General features: G+C 49.0%; 1 protein-coding gene across 2 annotated transcripts in view; it reads right to left on the bottom strand.

Annotated features, from left to right (window-relative positions):
* The window catches only part of Myh11 (myosin heavy chain 11), a 122,261-nt gene extending 109,753 nt beyond the window's left edge, over positions 1–12,508 (bottom strand). For both annotated transcript variants that reach the window (XM_045161840.1, XM_045161841.1), the window contains exon 1: positions 12,435–12,508. The gene's annotated coding sequence lies outside the window, so the exon portion shown is untranslated. The remainder of the gene's footprint in view (positions 1–12,434) is intronic.
* Between the last annotated feature and the right edge of the window lie 1,011 nt (positions 12,509–13,519).

Raw genomic sequence — 13,519 nt, 5'->3', positions numbered from 1 at the left:
GGCCAGGGTCCCCATCTTGAGATGAATTCTATTATTTATAAAGCACATGAAAACTTTATGGGGCATGGATCAGGCTGGTACCATGTAACCCTGTACTTTCACATGATCAGAAACACACACACACACACACACACACACACACACACAGAGGCAGAATGGACATTAAAAGCTTCCAGATACAGCCAGGTATGGTGGCTCACACTTGCAATATCAGCCCTTGTGAGGCTGAGGCAGGAAGACAGCAGTAAGTTTAAGCCATCCTTGGCCACAGAGTAAGATCCTATCACCCCCAAAACAAACAAAATCAACCACCACAAATCAGCCTCCAGATGGGACCACTGCCATCAAAGAACTGCTCTCACAGGAAAGCGAGGGGGCAGGGCTGGCACCCAGGAAGCCTGGGAAGTTAACATATGCTTAGAGGAAATGCAGGCCAGCAGAACCCAGAAGCCACGCCAAGGGTGTGCAACCAATTCCAGAACGCGAGACACTATAGGACAAACGATCTTGTTTCTTGATTTTTTTTCCCCGTGCTTGGAGTAGACACCAGCATCTGGTATATGCCCCTTGGAAATAATGTAGATATTGTACCATGTCTCATTGGCGATTCCTCCCTCTCTCTCTCTCTCTTTGTTTTTTAATATTTATTTACTTATTTGAGACCTATTTGAGAGGGGGGGTGAGAAAGAAAGAGAATGGATAAAAGCCTCACCAACTTCCGGTCAAGATGGCAACCGCCTAGCTGCACTACAAACAACAAGGGGAAAAAAAGAATCTGCTTCTCTTTTCCAGATAGATGCAGATCCTAAGAAGAGAGCTGCCCCAACATACCTCAAAAGGGGCCCAACTGAAACTAAGGACAACTGGTGAAATAAGCAAGGGTGATGTTTTCCTGTGAACTGGATACCAGCACAAAGGGGAAGGAGATCAACGCAGAGAAAAATCAACTCCTACCAAATCAGAGAGCCAGAGCCTCAGATGCCCCAACACCTCAGCACTGAAGCAGACCAAAAATGAACCCAACATGGCTCAGGGAAATCTTGCGGAAGAGGGGGCGGAAAGAATGTCAGAGTTACATGTTGGGTCATGATTTGCAGAGACATTTATCATACTAATAACTGGGGGCTAACTCCACAATGCATGACCCATTTTCATTAACAAGGAGGGTCTAATGGGAGGGGGTAGATCACAGATGAGCCTAAATAATGGTACCAAACTGCCTGTATTCACTGAAATGAAAACTAATAAATTAAATTTAAAAAAAAAAAAAGAAAGAAAGAGAATGGACACGTCAGCTCTCTGGCCACTGTAAACAAATTCCAGATACATGTGCCGCTCTGTGCATCTGGCTTTGTGTGGGTCCTGAGGAATTGAGTGAACCTCAGCAGCTAGGCTTTGCAAGCAGCACCTTTAAGCCCTGAGCCATCTCCCCGCCCTGGACCACTGGGTCTCTGATGGCATCTGCAGAACTCTTTTCTCTTGAGATAGGGTCTCTCTATGTAGTCCAGGCTAGCTTGGTACTAGGAAGCTCCAGAGCTGTTTTCTAAACACAGTGACGAGACCCAGGACCCCTTGTAGCCCTGGGCTAAACCTTCCATGTGCAGGACCATTAAGAAACATCATCCCTGTGGGAGGACATGGTTCACAGCCAGCTGGGCCCTATAGGCATGGAAGCCAGGGCGCAGAAAGACGAAGGAAGCTGCAGAGCTGGGATGTGAACCCGGGTCTTCTATGGAGCCTGCGTAGTCTGTCTCCCACGCAAGCAGGGCAGGCTGCCAGAAGCCCGTTCTTTCAGACACGTAGTATTCAGCATGGCCTCCCATAAGGCTAAGTGGTGCGTGCCTATAACCCCAGCAATGAGAGGCTGAGTCCCAAGCCAGCCTGGGCAACAGAGTGAAACAATGTCTCAAAGCAATATTTCCACCTAACCTTTAAGCACATAGCTCAGTAACGTTATGTTTATGTTTATATTACTATGTGACCAATGACAAGTTGAAGTTTGTCCTTTAAATTTTTGTTACTATTTATTTTTAGAGAGAAAGAGGCAGAGGAAGAGAGAGAGAGAATGGGCATGCCAGGGCTTTCAGCTGCTGCGAATGAACTCCAGACATGTGCGCCCCCTTGCGCACATATGCGACATTGCGCACTTGCATCACTGTGGCTGCATGGGACCTGAAGATTCGAAAGAGTTCTTAGGCTGTGTAGGCAAATGCCTTAACTGCTAAGCCATCTCTCCAGCCCTGTTCTTTAAATAATAATAATAATAATAATAAATATTTGCACATGGGCCTCTTGCCACTGCAAATGAATGCCAGATGCTTGTGCCACTCTCTTGAGTCTGGTTACATGGGTGGCTTAGGCATTGAACCTTGGGCTGGCAGGCTTTGCAAGTAGTGCCTTTAACCACTGACCCATCTCCCCAGCCCCAAGGCCTCTTTCTGGTTACATGAAGATAAATTGCTTAAGTTAGAAAAAAGAAAGTCATAAACAATTCAACAGAGAAGTGAAAGGACACAGGGACCCACACTGCCAGCAACCATCTAATCCTAGACTCAAACACGAACAAGCTCAACTGCAAAGATTTGGTCTCTGGCCTAAAAAGGAGTGAGCGCCTGCACCCTGCGGCTTTGAAGCCGTTGACAGCCGTGAAGTGTGAGGGGAGCGTTGGTCAGAGGGGAGCCGGCTGCGGTTGCGGTTCCCAGACTAGAAGCCATGTGGAACCTCCATGCCTGGGACTCGGGGTACAGTGGGATTTGGAGGCTCTAATGCTCTTCCAACGCGGCACTGATGTCAACCTCAGTGGGCAGGCATCACAAGGTCCCTGCCCTTCACTGATGTGCAGAAAACTCTCACAAGACCTGGGGGGCTCTGGGGGATCTTGTAATCCAAGAGAGAGCTACTCAAAACCTATAAGCCTGAGGATCCCATGATGCTTGATCACACAGTTGCCTTTGAGGAGATCCAGTGAGTGAGCACATTATGAATGCCAACACCAGGAATAACCGTCGCTAAATCATACAGAGTGCCACACCATGTCACCGCACTGCCTCAGGAAACCCTAGCAGGGACTGGGAAGACGGCTCACAGAGCAAAGTGCTTATCTCACAAGCATGAGGTCCTGAGATCCATCCTCACAATCCACACAAGAATTCCAGACCTAGTGGCACACGCCTGTAATCACAGCACCAGGGAGGCCGAGAAGGGAGGATCCCTGAGGCTCTCTGGCCAGCTAGGTTAGCCTAATGGGTGAGCTCCACTCAGCCCAGTGAGAAAACCTGTCACGGAGAAAGGATGGAGAGAGGCGGGCGTGGTGGCGCACGCCTTTAATCCCAGCACTTGGGAGGCAGAGGTAGGAGGATTGCCATGAGTTTAAGGCCACCCTGAGACTACATAGTGAATCCCAGGTTAGCCTGGGCTAGAGTGAGACCCTACCTTGAAAAACCAAAAAAAAAATAAAGAAAGAAAGAAAGAAAAAGGATGAGGAACATTATTCTTGAAGAAGGACATCTAAGGTTGTCCTCTGGCCTCCACACATATGCATGCCTGTACATCCACCCACACCCACAGACATCAAAAGGAAGAAGGGCTGAAGAGATGGCTTAGCAGTTAAAGTGCTTGCTTGCAAAGCCTAAGAACCCATGTTCGAATCTCCAGGTCCCATATAGCCAGATGCAGTGATGCAAGCACGCAATGTCACACATGTGCACAAGGGGGCGCACACATCTGTAGTTCTTTTGCAATGGCTGAAGGCCCTACTAACATGCTCATTCTCTGTCTCTGTCTCTCTCTCTCTCCCTCTTTCTTTCTCTCTCTCTCCAAAAGAAGCAAGAAAAACAAGGAGGACAGCTGGGTGTATAATTCCATGGCAAAGTAGTTGCCCAGCATGTGAAAGACTATGGGTTCCATTCCCAACACCACAAAGACAAACAAACAAAAAAAAACTAAGGCGATACACCATCACTCCTTTACGAATGAGGAAACCGAGGCACACGGAGATTAAGTAGCTTGTCCATGCCTATTGCAGGTCATGGTGGCAGCTGAATAATGATGTTTTTCCCAGAGACTCTGGTGATTTCTGTCCATGTCTTTGAAGCAAGCAGAGAGCTTGGGAACAGAAGGAATGGCAAGCATGCACAGGATACAGGACACATTCTGATGTTGTCATTTTTACTGTGTCATAAGGACTTGCCTCAGCCTGTACTCAGAGCCTTGCTTTCAAAGTTGGGGACAGTTACAGTAAGGCAAGAAACAGGGAGGAACGAAAAGTAGCTCACAAGATCATAGCTGCCTGCCTGGGATTGTGGCATAAACCTGTAATCTCAGGAGGATGTAAGTTCAAGGCCTGCGTGGGCTACATAGAAATACCCTGCCTTAAAAAGAAAAAAAAAAAAAAAAACAATGATTGTAATGGGGAGGTAATATGATGGAGAATGGAATTTCAAATGGGAAAGTGTGGGGGTGGGGAGGGAGGGAATTACCATGGGATATATTTTATAATCATGGAAAATGTTAATAAAAATTTAAAAATAAATAAACTTAAAAAAAAAACAGGGGCTGGGATGTGGCCCACTGGTAGAGTGATTAGCAGACTAGTTGGCCAGCAAACCCCAGGGATCTTCCTGTCTCTGCCTCCCCATCTCTGGGATTTCAAGTACACTTCCATTTGTGTCTCCAAGGGGACCCCACCTCTGCTTACCAGGGAAAGGCGGGCATGAACCTGCTATACGGCCACATGGTGTGGGCCAAACTCCCAGGAATCCCAGTTGCTTTTCAAGTCACTTCACAAGGGAGTTCACTTGGTAACTAAAGTGAAAATATTTTGTCCTCCCTGGCAAGAGAGCTGGGTGGTTAAGACTGAAGGTCACCCCTGTGGATGGCCTTTGACAAGAGAGAGCCGACTGGTCCCTGGTGTCCCTCAGAGTGCCACTATGCTTGGTGTCTGACACCTCAGGACACAGCGCCGCTTGTAATAAATGCAGTAGCAGAAGTGACATTCCCCGGCTCTCTGAGGACTATCTAGGAAAACCTTGCATTTCAAATGTGGGTGTCCGCTGAACCACACACGCGCTATGCTGAGAATCAATGCCCCAGCCAAACTTGTGATATTAGACAAAAAGACATAGAAGCTAAGCATCCTGAACCCACAAAGCTCCTACGATAGCTGATTCCTGGCTGTGAATTTGAGAGGATTTAGAAGCACCAGGGCAACAAATCTCTGGGCATGAACTTGACTAGGTTAATTGAAGTGGGAGGATCCACCCTGAATGGGGGGCCCCATTCCATGATCTGGGGTCCCTTTGAGGAACAGCATTCACCTCTCTGCTGTGCAGGCAATGTGACCTGCTGCTTCAAGCTCTGGTCACCACACCTTCCCCACCATGATGGACCATATACCGCTGAACTGTAAGTGAAAATAAGCCCTTCCATCCTAAGTTGCTTCTTGTCAGGTGTTTAGCCACAGCAACAAGAAAGTAAGACAGCTCTAAAATTTAAAATCTTGGGCTGGAGAGATGGCTTAGCGGTTAAGCGCTTGCCTGTGAAGCCTAAGGACCCCGGTTCGAGGCTCAGTTCCCCAGGTCCCACGTTAGCCAGATGCACAAGGGGGCGCACGCGTCTGGAGTTCATTTGCAGAGGCTGGAAGCCGTGGCACGCCCATTCTCTCTCTCTCCCTCTATCTGCCTTTCTCTCTGTGTCTGTCGCTCTCAAATAAAAAAAAAATATTTAAAATCTTTTGCATGCCAACATGACAGATAGCTCAAGTAGAAAAGTTCATACTTGACCTTGTGACAGGTCACAGTTAAAACACAGAGCTAGAGGGCTAGAGAGATGGCTTAGCGGTTAAAGTGCTTGTCTGCAAAGCCAATGGACCCAAGTTCAATTCCCCAGTACCCACGTAAAACCAGAGGTACAGGGTGGTGTGTGGATCTGTACTTCTTACAGTGGCTGGAGGCCCTGGTGTGCCCATTCTCTATCTGCCTCTTTCTCTCTCACTCTCTCATAAATGAATAAAATGAAATATGTTTTTAAAAACACAGAACTAAAAATACTGTACAAAATGACTTTGGGGCTATGTCCATAAGGTGAAGAGGAAACATAAATGAATTTTGTTTAGATTTGTTTGGGTCCCATCTCTAAGCTACTCATTATGTGTATGCAAATATTCCAAAATGAACAAGTAAGCTCTAACACACTTCTGGGCCCAGGCATTTCCAGAAAGTAACAGTACAATACAATAATACAATAGAATAATGCTCCAAAAGCCCTGTTATAACAAACAACGGTGTGACCCTCATACGTGTTAATAAGTGATTAAGATGTCAAACACCCCTATAACATCATTACACAGCTGATAAAAACTGTGAAGACAGGGCTGGAGAGATGGCTTAGCGGTTAAGCACTTGCCTGTGAAGCTTAAGGACCCCGACTCTAGGCTCTTCTCCCCAGGACCCACGTTAGCCAAATGCACAAGAGGGTGCACATGTCTGGAGTTCGTTTGCAGTGGCTGGAGGCCTTGGAGCACCCATTCTCCCCCACCCCCATCACTCTCAAATAAATAAATAAAAACTATGAAGACATAGGATATAGAAATATGTTGAAGATAGTTTACAGAATGCCAATATTGTATGAAAAGGGAAGTTTGACTTGGAAGAGTTTGGGAATGATAGACAAGTAGATGCTACCCATGCAGAGAGAGGCAACACAAGAGAAGCATCGGGCAGAAAGCTATGCTATGTGGAGTCTGGGGAATGACTAGAATGACCCTGGAAGTCTCCCACACTTCTGAGGTCCTACATGACCGACTGTTTCACTAGAGGAGGGACAGACAGGCAGTTAACCTTTAACTGGTATCAGGACCTTCTTGAATACCAAAATCATTAGATGTTCAAGTATGAGGGTCTGGGTGGGCCTGAGTTCAATCCCCTGCACCCACACAGAAAGCTGGGCATGGCCATGCATGCTTGCAACCCCAGTCCTACAGGAGCAGGGAGGGCAGAGACAGGAGAATCAGTGAGACTCACTGGCCAATCAATCTGACAAAAAAAAAAAAAAAAGAAAGAAAGAAAGAAAGAAAGAAAGAAAGAAAGAAAGAAAGAAGGAAAGAAAGAAAGAGACATTCCAGGTTCAGGGAGTGACTCCGGCTCAAGGGAACAACACGGGAGAGTGACAGCAGAGGACACTGACGTGCTCCTCTGGCTCTGCATGTGTGTGTATGGGGCACACATATCTGCTTATACTCATGCACACACTACATCCATACACTAAGCCACGCATACTACACACTCATATGCCAAAACAAAAATATTTTGGAGGCTGGAGAAATGGCTTAATGGTTAAGACACTTGCCTACAAAGCCAAAGGACCCAGGTTCAATTCCCCAGTACCCAAGTAAGCCAGATGCACAAGGTGGCACATGCATCTGGAGTTCATTTGCAATGGCTAGAGGCCCTGGTGCACCCATTCTCTCTCTGTCTGTCTCCTCTCTCTCTCTCGGCTTACAAATAAATAAAAAGTTTTAAAAAATATTTTCAGCTGGGCGTGGTGGTGCACACTTTTAATCCCAGCACTTGGGAGGCAGAGGTAGGAGGATTATCGTGAGTTCAAGGCCACCCTGAGATTACATAGTAAATTCCAGGTCAGCCTGAGCTAGAGTGAAACCCTACCTCAAAAAACCAAAAAGAAAAAAATATTTTCAATCCACATTTGATTGAACACATACAATGTGAACCCCTGGCAGAGACGGCAAGTTCAGCTCCGCCGGCATGACCAGGCCAGTCCTCTGACCCTTTCTTAACAACTTTGGCAAGGATGAGGTTGACCTTGATAAGTTATAGACGCCTCACTTTCCCCTTCTGGCATTTCTTCCTCCATGCTCTGATCACATATGAGAGTCCCTTTCAGGCTAAGGAGGTGACCTGCTCAGAAGTTGGGGTCATTTGCTTGTGGAGCCTGTCAGCCCTGGGTTCAATTCTTCAGTGCCCACATAGGACCAGATGCATAGGGTGGCACATACATCTGGAGTTAGTTTGCAGTAGCGGGAGCCCTGGTATACCCATATTCTCATTCTCATTCCTTCTCTTTCTCTCATCTCTTTTCCAAAAAATAAAGAGTCCCTTTAAATTCCAGTCTGGCTTTCTCAGAACTCCAGTGTCTAATGATCCTTGGTCCTGTGGCAGACATCAATGTGACTACAGGTCAAGGGTGACAGGAAGACAGGAAGAGGATCAGGGACCCAAGGATCCACTGTGAAAGCAAGGTGAGCTGGGAAAGATCCCACAGGGACCCAGAGCTGATCACAGAGGAGCTTGTGTGCCGCAGGGCAGTAACAGCTAGACAATTCTAATCACCGCATTGAGCCCCACATAGAACTGGATCTGCAGAAAGAAAAATCTGGGCTGAGGATGTCTTATGAAAAAGAACAGGGCTGGAGAGATAGCTTAGTGGTTAAGGACCTTGCCTATGAAGCCTAAGGACCCATGTTCAACTCTCCAGGTCCCATGTAAGCCCAGACACACACAGGTGGCACAAGTGCACAAGGTCACACATGTGCACAAGGTGGCACACACATCTGGAGTTTGATTACGCTGGCCAGAGGCTCTAGCGCTCCAATTCTCTCTCTCCCTCTCTCTCTCATTCTTACTATCTCAGAGTTAAAAAAAAAGGGGGGGGGACAAAGACGCATGGGGTCTCGTATTTCCTTCAATAGCAGCTGTGCCTCACCGAGTTCCTTGGCATCTCGGGTCCCATTGTTATAAATGACCACCAACTGAAGTGTGCCAGTGATGGTGGCTTGAACTACAGGTCACCCCAAAACTCATGTTCTGCGTGCTTGTTCCTCAGCTCGTGGCACTTTGGCAGGTGGAGCCTTGCTGGAGATGTGTCATTGGGAGCGGTCTTGGGGGTGTTCTAGCCACCACCCCTTGGCTAGAGTTTGGCTCACTCTCCTGCTGCTGTTGCCCACCTGATGTTGGCAAGGAGGTGATGCCCAGCCTCTGCTCTGCCGTCTTTTCCCTGCCATCATGGAGCTTCCCCTTGAGACTGGAAGCCAGAATAAGAAACTTTCCTCCCCAGGCTGGAGAGAGGGCTCAGCGGTCGAAGGTGCTTTCTTGCAAACCCTAACAGCCTGGGTTTGAGTCCCCAGTACCCGTGTAAAGCCAGATGCACAAAGTAGGGCTGGAGAGAGGGCTTGGCAGTTAAGGCACTTGCCTGCAGATGCACAAAGTGGCACATGGGTCTGGAGTTTTTTGCAGTGGCAAGAGGTTCTGGAGAGTCCATACTCCCTCTCCCTCTCTGACACTTTCTCTTTCAAATAAACAAAAACATTAAAAAAATAAAAACCTTGAAGCCGGGCGTGGTGGCACACGCTTTTAATCCCAGCACTCGGGAGGCAGAGGTAGGAGGATCATGGTGAGTTCAAGGCCACCCTGAGACTACATAGTGAATCCCAGGTCAGCCTGGAACAGAGTGAGACCCTACCTTGAAAAACCAAAAAAAAAAAACCTTGAGCTAGAGAGATGGTTTAGTGATTAAGGCGCTTGCCTGCAAAGCCTAAGGACCCAGGTTCAATTCCCCAGTATCCACATTAGCCAGATGTACAAGGTGGTGCGTGTGTCTGGAGCTCCCCGGTGGTGTGTAGAATGGTGTCATTTATTGGCTAGTTGAACTCTGAAGCGAGTTGTATGGAGCCCGCATTTGCAAAACAGGGGGAAAGTATTGGTATTGATGCCAAAGGGATTTGTCTTTGCAGGGCTACAGATGAGAGCCAGGGCGGTGTGGCGGGCGGTGATCCTCTGCTGAACTGGCCCCGCTTCTGGACGGAGGACCTGGGAGATTGGCAGTGACAGGGCTCCACACCTATAGGCTCTTCTTATCCTGTTTTACACTTGGGGAAACATTCAGGGAGACCAGAAGGGGAAAAAATTGATGCTTTTGTTTTTGAGACAGATCTCCCACTGTATCCTAGACTGGCCTAGTACTTGCTACGTAGCCCAGCTTAGCCTAAAACTCATGCAAGTCTCCTGCCTCAGCCTCCATAGTGCTGGGATTACAGTTGTGAGCCACCACACCCAGCAAGTAAAGATGATTTTTAAATCTGTTTGTAACCTTCTGATTCTCATGGATCTGAAATGGTTTGCTTTTCCAGAAAAGTGGAGCTTATGTCCAACTGTAGAATTCCTCAGTGGTGCTGGGGTGTAAATTCTACCTGTTGGCATTTGAGCCCAGGAGAAAGAAGACAATTTCCAACAGAAAATAAAACTTATAAATAAGAAAGGATAGGATTTAGGGAAAAAAAAATTTTTTTAAGTCTCCCTTGCCTCCCAAGTGCCCTGCTCTGGGCTCCACCACTGGTTCCCGATTGGGAAGGACAGGACAGAGAAATCCCCAGAGCCCTGGCCAGGCAGGCTGCAGTGTAAGGCTGGGTGATTGGCCAGGGGCCTCGAGATGGCCTCATGGAAAACGCTACCATACATGGGCATGTCTGCCTCCATCCCCAGCCCTCCCACAGAAAAGTAATTATAAATCCATAACAACTACCTTGTACGGCATATCGTGTCTATTTCAGACATGATAATAATAAAATAAAAATAAAAAAAATCCCTCCATGATGTTTACGAGGCAAATCCTGGAGGCTTCTCAAAGAAGGCCAGCAAGTGCACATTTTAGGCCTTTGGGATGGCAGCCCACCTAAGGTCATAGACTTCTACTGACCATCACCCCACGGGGTAGGGGTGGGGGACAAACCGTGCATCTAATCCAAAGCCTACAAAAGGTCAGTTTAAGTTTTCCTCAAATATTTACTTGGCTGGAAGCATGGGGTCATGCCAGCAGCCTGACTTCAGCAAGGAAAGAACAAGTAAAGAAATAAAAAGAAAGTAAAGAACAAGATGCTAAGGTCAAGGGTACGGTACGGATAGCATCAGACAAACTGGAAACTGGGGGAAGCGGGTTGTATCATTTACCAGCTGTGTGATGCTGGGGTCACTTCACCCCCCTCAACATGCTTTATAAAACCGCTCTGAAGAGGATGCTTCAGTGGTCAAAGACCCTCCCTGCTATTCCGTCGCTTCTTCAAACTGATTCTAAAATCGCATCTTAACATAAACCAAAGAAATGGAGGTGTCTGCACCAAAGGGAGACAAGGCAGTTTACTAACAGTCGGCCAGACTTCCCTTCCCGTTTCCCCAGCCAGCACACAGCCCAAGGTTTCTAAACATTGCTCTCTTGCTTCTGGACAGGCTGAGCTTTGAAGGGTGTCTTTCCGGAAGGGGCAGGACCCCCCCCCCCGCCCCCCCCCCCGCCCGGCTCCCCCAGTGTTGGAAGCTGCACAATTTCTCCTGCTACATCCTCCACGGGACAGTAATGTTGCTGAGGACTGGTGCAGGTGACCCCAGCAACCCTGACCAGGTGTGCTTGTGGGCGGGGCCGCCAATGGGGACTTCTGTATCAGGGTTGACCCTGAGGTCAAAGGGGACGTGATTTTATTTGCTGATTTACAGGGGCTGTGGTCTGGAAGGAAACAGAGCTGTAATAAACTTTAAGTTACAGCCCGGCCTTCTCTGTCAGGGGTTATCAACACGGACATCCCCCTAGACCGCTAGAAAAACACACCATCTCCCCAGAGCACACGACAGGGGCTTTGAACACACCGAACCCATTCTCACCACAACTGAGCCACGCTTCTAGATCTTCCCGCACTTTTTATGTGCCTGGGACCAGGAGGTTCTCAGAACGTAACCCTCCTAACAAGAATCTTCAAGTCCTGATGCCCCCCTCCTCCCTCCACTTCGTGGGGAATTAACCTAGAACCTCTCATATGCCAGGCAAGCGCCCTGCCAGTCAGCTTATATGCCAGCTGCTGGTTTTATTTTATTAAAGATTTTTTAAAATTTATTAAAGACAGAGCAAGGGGGGAAGAGCTAGAATGTGTGTGTGTGTGTGTGTGTGTGTGTGTGTGTGTGAGAGAGAGAGAGAGAAAGAGAGAGAGAGAGAGAGAGAGAGAGAGAGAGAATGGGTGTGCCACGGCCTCCAGCCACTGCAAACGAACTCCAGGTGCATATGCCACTATTTGCATCTGGTTTATGTGGGACCTGGAGAATCGAACCAGGGTCCTTAGGCTTCGCAGGCATGAGCCTTAACCCCTAAGCCACCCCTCCAGCCCTTTATTTTTATTATTATTTTTTTTTAAGTAGCTTTATTTCTGGAGATTCTAGCAGCACTGGGAACTGGGTCTAGGTACTGGCATCTTTAACCAGCATCCTAAGGGGGTACCAATCACTCATTGGCGGGAAATGCACACTGAAGAGGGATTCTAGGGCAGATGGAGCACGTGGCCACCGTCTTTATAAGAGGGTGGCAGTCACCCACCTCAGGGGGTTCCCCAGGGCACACTGCAGCCCACCACCCAGACCGCCCCAAGCAGGACCATCTCCACTTACAGATCTGCTGGTGGAGGGGCTGGCGAGAGGACGGGCGAAGGAGAGCTGGGATTTGGCACAGCTCCGAGGCCGGGCGTTCCAAATCTTCCTGCTCGCCTCGGACGCCTGGCTTTATAGCGCGCACGGCCGCGGCCCGGGGGGAGGGAGGCGGGGGCTGGCGCGGGGAGGGTCCGCGTGGCTCGGAGGCGCCCCCTGTAGGCAGAGAGGGGTGGCCCCTGGTTGTCCCTGCTGGCCAAGGAGGGCCCCGGGGGTGTCCTTGCAGACCAAGACCCCCCCCCCATGTCCCTGCAGGCCGAGGAGGGCGGCAGGTGTCCCACCTGGCAAGACGTGAGGACCAGCACGCACCGCCCGTCACCCCTGGCTCGAGCAGTCACCACGATGCGGGGTCCCTAGAGAAAAGGGGTGCAGCGTGCAGCATCTAAGGGGGATACTTGAGAACTTCTTCCCCGGGTGTATTCCAGCTGCCGGGGTTTTAACCTCTTCCTGCCCGGGCTGGGGAAGAGGCGGGTTTTTTTGTTTTGTTTTGTTTTCTTTTCTTTTCTTTAATTCTCCTGCCACCGTCTAGATGGTGCCTTGTGAGAAGGGCAGGGAAAAGGGACTTCTTTGGACTTTGCGAAGTGCATAGCGGGCCTCGTCCCATTCCCCCCCACCCCCCCACCACCGTGGCTGCTGGAAACGACCGACTTGTCACCCCATCACCCCACCGCCACCCGCACTCCCCCTTGCTGTTGACTGCAGCCCTGAGATGTGCCCCTTACTGGCTAGGGCCTGGGGCTACTCATCTTGGGGCCCCCCAGTCCGCAACTGCCAAACAGAAGGTTGGGAGGCTGGGGAGGGGGCTCGTCATTATGTCATTTGGGAGGTGAAGATCCTCAGAGGTGTGGGAGGGGTCACTGGTGCCTGGAAGCTGCAAGCTGTGCCCTCTCCCCAAGAAATCCCTGGGAACCTGGTGGTTACAAGCTCTCTCTAGGTACCCCAGGTCTCTCTGGTCTGACACTCTCCCCATCCCTCTTTCTGGCTTTCAGTCCCTATGACATTTTTCTGTCCCTGTCTCTTCTCTCTTTTCTCTCTCTCTCTCTCTCTCT

Source organism: Jaculus jaculus, chromosome 11, assembly GCF_020740685.1.
Source record: "Jaculus jaculus isolate mJacJac1 chromosome 11, mJacJac1.mat.Y.cur, whole genome shotgun sequence".
In the NCBI taxonomy this organism is placed as follows: domain Eukaryota; kingdom Metazoa; phylum Chordata; class Mammalia; order Rodentia; family Dipodidae; genus Jaculus; species Jaculus jaculus.
This window is presented reverse-complemented; position numbering and strand designations above follow the sequence as displayed.